Below are 7107 nucleotides of genomic sequence, written 5' to 3'. Positions count from 1 at the left end.
ACTCTAGTGTCAGCCACGATATGCAGGGGTTCAAAGTTGTGCATTCTGAAGCTGATAAAAGGACCTCTTTACAGCAATGAGGATAATACAGCTTTGGGACAGCATTACTGGGCATGAGGGAAGTTTTCTACCACTGCAGTCTTCAATAGAAGATATAATATTTTATAAAATGTGTGGTTTTGTCATTGAAATCAGTGGCTGGGATAAAGAAAAGCTGAACAAATATTTTCAATAGGAAATGTTAGTGAAAATGAAAATTCTAGCTCAGGTTCTTCAGTTTTAATGATGTATCATTAAGAACAGGTGGTGTTCCATGCTTGGTGTGGACCATGGTGGTTTCTTCTGGCTTTCAGATCACATCATATAATACAGAGGAAAGGGAACAATAAAACTCTGCACTCCTGGTCAGAAAAATGCATGACAGTCCCTCCCCACACATTCTTCTCCAGTGCTTACTAAGCATAGCAGTGTTTCAGATGCAAGGTCTTTTTCTGCAAACATTGCTGTATGTGTGTAGTTCTCCATCAACTTGAGATGTCCCACTGATCTAAACAGAACTGTTTGTGCATCTCTAATCATACTCATCAAACTGCTGGACTCTCCCGCTGGGAAAGAGGCTAAACTGAGAAACGGTTGCTGTGATGAACCAAGTCTGACTACATTGTTTTCAGCATAAGGATCAATGTAAATACAAAGCTGGCTCAGTTTTATCAGGTTTTAATTATGTATCATTTATTTTAGTAGTTAGTGCATGAGAGTAAAAAATGTTGCTGTGCCATTTTGCTTCATACCATTTATTACTTCAAGGGACCAAAGAATCATTGTTACGTGAGAGAAGTCAATTTGCCTTTCCTTTTATTTGTACTTTTTGGTTACAATTTCTTCTGCTGAGCATGATTAAAATAAGCATAGATGTCACTTTTGCTTTAATGTTCCCATTCAGCTTCCTTTCTCAACATCATGGGCTGCTGGAGTATGGTAATACTAGGCTGCATATGCTTCCAGAAAACATATTGGTAATTTCTTTGAATTATAATGTTAATACACATGTGAAATATTTTCTATCTGTCTTTACTTTGAAAACAGCCTTTCTATAGAACTTGCCTTTTAGTCTGATATATTCAAGCACTTAGATTTGTTGGCTACTGCATGCACACTCCTTTGAGGGAGCTGTGAGAACAAAGATTGTGTAGAGTAGTCTTGAAACAGTTTTTCCTGAACAGACCTCATATAAGACACTGAAATACTTCCCCATTGATATTACATGTAGTCATACCCCAGCATAACTCAACATAACTAGTGATTTAAAATGCTTTGCTGAGAAAATCTCTAAAAAATTTAATCTTTATTTCATAGGTTGCCATTCTCTCTTTCCTCCCTTTGTCAGACAGCTTTGTGTGGCGAATAATATATAATATGCTTTGTTTAATCCAAAGGGAATGAAAATTAGTTTAAATTCAAACTTGATATAAAGGGTAATATTTTTTAGATTAATTTTATTTCAAAAAAGTATCCCAAAAATATGCTGTGATGTTTGAGAGGTACATTTTCTTTGAACAAAACAACCAAGATCAAAATATTTTAACCTGCCACAGAAGCTTTTAAATGCCCACAGCTGAAATCTGAAACAAATCAACTGAATCAACACCCTGTAAAGTCTAGTAAGGGTCAATGAGCTTGTGTGAGGCATAACTGCAGAATTTTGCCACTAAGATGCAATTTTGAGTGTGACAGTGAAATAAATGTATAGTCTGTGTTGATGAAGGACCTTTTTGAAGAAGCGTGTAAACTCTGCAAGGTAGAAACTGGCATTTGCAAGACTAAGGAAGGAGTAGCCAGTAACGGTAAAGATGGACATATGGATCCAGTAAAAATGGAAGGGATCCACAGCTGAACCAGAAATATTTTTTTTCTTTTTAATTTAATATTTGAATTACTGCAGCAGTTTAGTGTACCAGATATCACCAGAAATTGTGCTGGGCAGACTACAGCATAAAATAAGAGGACATCCCTGCACATGATAATTTCTGGTGTCAGAGGGCTTATGAAATATAAACCTGGCTTTGGTAAGATCCAGGATATTAGGAAATTGAGAAAACAGAGACACCACACAAGGGCTTTTAAGGCAGGCTACATGGGTGGGTAAAGGAGCCTTTCCTCTGTGCAGCTGACAGCCTCATCGTGAAGAGTTTCAACAGCAATAATGAGTCTGATGCGTGGGAACCAGACCTTGGAAATTCACAAACTTTGGCACGGAGATGGGCGTGGCTACCTCCTGTCAATGGTCTGCCCTAGTGCATCCCAGCACAGGGCTCTCAGACCTGAGGGTCAGCTTGGGGTAAAGTGGGCTTACTTGCCATCTGGTGAAAAAGGAATAAAAATCTCATCTATTAGAAAAATCGGTGGATAATAGCATAAGAAGTATGCGAGCTACTTTGCCCACGAAGTTAATCTGTGGAAATTTATCCTAATCAACAGCAATGTCTTGCCCATGGGACAGCTCTGTGTGAAAGGGCTGGATCTCCAAGCTGTTTTGTTGGAGTTATGGTGCCTGTTAAGATCGATGGTGGTGTGCAGAGCTCGGGTGTTATTTAGGGAATCCTGGCTGTTGGAGGAAAGTGACCAAAAGATGAGGCTTTCCCAGTTTCAGATGGAGGACTTCAGCCAAACACTTTAATTGCGCGACTCAACACATAAACAAGATTGTAAGAGAGATACAAGACTTGCCTTCGGCTCCACGCCTTTCTTCAGGGCTGCGCCGAGTGCCCCAGCAGCGGCCGGGGTGGCGGGACACGGGAGCTGAAGTTCCCCCACGCCACCGCCAAAGGGCGGCCGGCTCGGCACCGGGGAACGAGGCGCCGGGGCCGGGTGGGGGCGGCGCGCCCGGGCCGCCCGCAGCGGGCGCTGCGGCGGCGGGGCCGGGGCTGGGGCCGATCCCGCCCCCGCCCGCCCGGCGCGGGCTTGGTGGAGGGTCGGGGGCGGCAGCGAGGGCCGGGCCGGGCCGGGCGGGGCGCGGTGTGCTCGCGGCGCTCTGGTCGCGGCAGATTGGCCCCGGCCGCCGTCCTCGCCGCAGCAGGAGGGGCGCTGAGGAGAACGGGAGGTTTTTGGAAGAGGCGCACGGAGGAGCCCCGGGCTGACCGCCGGCCCCGCCCGCAGGCTCACGCCATGCTGCGGGCGCTTCCCCGTCTCTGAGGAGAGGCGAAGGGGCGTCAGGGGACGGCGGCGACGCGATTGCTAAGGTAATGGAAGTGGGCTGCTCTCTCGTCTTTTCCCTGCTTATCCGCATCTATGTGGCGAGTGGTTGTTACTCGGCTGTGCCCTGGCAGCGGGATTCCCGAGCCCCCGGGGTGGGAGTTCGCTCCCGGTCGGTACTAGCGGACAGGTGCAAGGTGTGTGTTCTGCGTGTGTGGTACGTGTGTGTCTGTGGTGCCCGGCCGGGGGGAGGCCGTGCCCTGCCCGGGCCGTGCGGACCCCGAGAGCACCGCGGCTGCGGTTCGCCCTCCCGCGGGGTCCGGAGGAAGGGGCCCGGCCTCGGGCCCCGGCGCAGGCGGTGCTGTCCGGGCGGTGCGGGTGCCCACGCCCCGCGGGGCGCTGCTCTGGGAGCGCGGTGTCCCGGCAGGTATGAGGGCAGCGCACGGAGAGCCGGAGCTCGGTGGGGACGCAGGACAAGTTGTGATGCCCAGAAACCGCAGGTCTTTTCGGGGATGGACGAGGGAGAGCGAGCGCTGGGGTGCAGCTTGAAGCGGGAGCTGATGCCCTGTGGGAAAACTTGGAAACTGTTTCGCTTCGGTAGCGTATTGCAATAATACACTTCCATCCGCCGACAAAGTGCGTTTGCGTGAAGGCAGATTGGTGTGTGAGAGTAAAGCTGCCAGGCACTCTCCTCCCAGAATCTTAATCTCCTGTGACACTGAAAGCATCTTCTTAGTCACTAGATGTGATGGCATAAGTACAGGAGTGTGTTGCAGGGCCAGTAAGAAGCTTCGAGTGTTTTTTTTTTTTCCTGAGGAAGATGCTGATTTTTGTATAAATAACGGCACGCTGCCGCTTGTACGCTGCAGACGTAATAGCAGCCAGGGCTGTTGCTCCGAGGAGCTGACTACGCCTGTGGCTCTGAGCTTGGCGCCCCGTCTGCACCGCCGCTGCCCTCGCTGGGACGGCCCAGGTAGGTCGGGGGCTTCCTTCAGCGGACCTGTAATGGACTTGGCAGAACTGCATCCCAGTCGTAGCCTGTGTGCTACATGATGCTTCCCTGAAATCAAAGATATGCGTAATTTGCTCTTGATTGAATTATATTTGCTGACTGGCAGTGTATAGGGATTGGAAAGCAGGAAAATCTGTCTTTGATCAATAAATTCGTACTGTAAAACTCACCTTTGTGTTGGTGTGTTGCAGCAGATATTGGTGGTTTCCCATCCCAAAGAAACCTACTTTTCCTCTTTGTTTCTGGAGGAAGTGCTTTGTGAGCTGTTAGTGTGGGATTTATTTTTATTTTTGAATAGAAGTATATTTGATATCTTAAGTTTCCTTTTTTATTTTTAATTTTTTTTGTAATGCTAGATTTATTCTAATCTTGCAGATCAGAAGAAGTAGGAATTGTTTAGTGTGGGGTTATGATTTATAATACTTTCTCACCAGCTGATTTGGAACACTTTCACTATACTTCCTTGTAAATCTACTTTAAAAAGAGGTCAGATGTTGAAGAGCAGTTGTTGGCTTGGGGGCATGTTGTTACAAGCACAGAATAATAGTGTTCATTGCTTGAATATGTGTGTGAAATGCTGAAGAAGCTGTTTAGACTCAGCCAATATTGACTTTATTTTTAGATGAGCCGTTCCTTTTTCTAATGACCTGACTGATAGAACAATTGATGACAAACATTCCAATTTCCTTCCTAACTGGCTACAAGTGTGATGGATTAGATAGCCGTTCTTTTTTCCTTTCTGAACTGTATTAGAGGGAAAGGAAAAACAGTGATTTGCTACACATCTTACACTGAAGTTTATGGTAGTAGTAGATTGCTGTTTACCTGATTTTTCTGTTTTTTTTTCCTTGCTAGCCTTCCCTTCTAAGAAAAGTTGCGGTAGATTGCTGCATAAATTGTCAATGCTGCTTACCTTGGTTTCTCTCTGATAGTTCCTGTGGTGCAGATAGTACAGATACCTGTTTTAAACAGTGATGCCCGTGGATAGGACGAAAAGGTGTGTCCTCTTAAAGCAGCAGTTACCTCCTTGCCTGCCACTTACAAGGTGTTTCAGTGTCTATCATGTAATTCTGGTGGGCACACTGGTACAGCATAGGTGAGCAGAGCACTTTTCATTCCTAACTCTGCATTTGGTAATGCTTCTGAGGCAGCTGAGAAAAGCTGAGTGTATGGACAGGAAATGCCTGGCTTTGTTGTCGCCCATTCGAGCAGGCAAGAAGGGGAGAAAAGGAGAGGGCAGTCCTGTCCCAGCAGACTGCAGCAAACTAACAGATGGCAGGGAAGAGAAGAAGCTAATATATGTGGAGTAGCAGGAAGAGAAAATAGCTGCAGTGTGTTGTTTTAACATGGTGCCTTGGGATGCTGTGTTAGTCTGTGGTGAAACTTGGGGATCTTGCAGTGCCATGGCTCAGGCTTCCTAACACAAATGCAAGGGTGTTGTGGGGTGATGATTTTTTTCTTTCCTCAATTAATGATATGAGTCTTCAGCTTTTCAAGTATGAAGGGTAATTAACAGATATCTAAATTAAACACCCCAGTTGTACAATGGCAGCAGAACAAGGGCAAACTGCTCTTTCCATGCCCAATGTTCCAAGAGTAGAATTTTGCCCTTATGATGGGTTATTGTGTATTGTTTGTGCTTGTTACCTGGAGCTTCAGTTTCTGGAAGCACACCTTGGCTCTCTAGAGGAGATATTGTAGGAACAAACAGGTCCACTTTACCGAGTAGCCCTGGGCTATTTCAGGTAACAAATATTGCACTTAATTGTCAGAACTGAAGTGCTCCTGTTTCCTCCTGACACTCTTTTCAACATCTTCATGGCTGCATTATTATTTATGTCAATTCACACCATGGCGTTATAATTACAAAGAAAACCTGGGTAGAATAAGAAAATGATGTTGATTTGGAAGGGTGTTTCTTCAATTCAGACTTTGAAGTGCTGTCCCCGGTGCAGTGTAAGATGGCACTCTGCCTTGTGAAGTTACCAAGCAGTGTGGAGGCCCTGTGCTATTACTGAAGGTGTAATAGTACATTTAACCCTGTTCATTTGCAGCTTGGTCTGCATGAGACAAGCTGACCAGAGCTGTGCTGGCCAAGCACATTTCAGAAACTGTAGGTGGTGATGGTAGTTTTTTCAGAAGCATCTGGTCAGTCACTTTGTTCCTGTGGAGTTACACATCTGACTTCCTCAGGCTACAAAATTTGCTCTTGGCATCTTTGAGCACTTGCATATAGTTGCACATCTTCGTATTCTGAACTGAATTATTATGTTCCTACACCTCTAAATCTAATTTTTTCCTAAAATTTCTGCCTTCATTCTTCATCTTTTAACTTTCTGTCTAGTGAGTGTGAGAACAATGCTTGCATTTTGGTGGTGGTGGATTTATGGGGGTTTGGAGGTGGCTAGAGTACTTTGAAAAATTTGATGTGTCTTTATATCTTTGAAAAGGTAATAATAGATGCACCATGGAAAGTTCTAATTGGTTTGATTGCAACTTTCCCTCAACAATATAGTGGCATTTAAAGTTTATACAGGATGATATTAGTGTTAGCGTATCCACAGTCTTTTCTTAATCTATATAAGTTTTACCATGAAAAGGCATTTCCAAGATTTCAGTTAGTGTTTCCAGCATATTGTGGTGACTGAGGAATGAGCTAATTTCTGTTGTTGTGCTCTATCTATGAAGAGGAGAAAGAAAGAGGAGCTAATTTGTGTTTTTCTTGTTGGTTGTCAAGCTCTAGAAAGATTGTGGAGTCAAGAGAGACTGCTGCTACCCACTTATGTTGCATCAGATCTCATACTATTTTTTAACATCTCTGCAGCGGGTGGCAAAGAATATGGAGAGAAGGAAAGAGAAGAAGATTAAAATTTCAGTGAGCAATAAGGTTCTGACACTGACAT

At 45.1% G+C, this 7107-nt stretch overlaps 1 protein-coding gene across 3 annotated transcripts in view; it reads left to right on the top strand.

The window, feature by feature from the left end:
- Positions 1-3054: 3054 nt before the first annotated feature.
- Positions 3055-7107, top strand: part of RGS6 (regulator of G protein signaling 6) — a 246869-nt gene continuing 242816 nt past the window's right edge. Inside the window, exon 1 of one of the 3 annotated variants that reach the window (XM_066551381.1) lies at positions 3055-3239. The gene's annotated coding sequence lies outside the window, so the exon portion shown is untranslated. Of the gene's footprint in view, positions 3240-4112; positions 4166-7107 lie in introns of those variants that run through there. The other 2 variants (XM_066551383.1, XM_066551382.1) reach the window with 2 other exon arrangements.

The sequence above is a fragment of the Molothrus aeneus genome, chromosome 6 (genome assembly GCF_037042795.1).
Source record: "Molothrus aeneus isolate 106 chromosome 6, BPBGC_Maene_1.0, whole genome shotgun sequence".
Lineage (NCBI taxonomy): Eukaryota > Metazoa > Chordata > Aves > Passeriformes > Icteridae > Molothrus > Molothrus aeneus.
The sequence above is the reverse complement of the archived record's forward strand: the minus strand, read 5'-3'. Positions and strand labels throughout refer to the sequence as shown.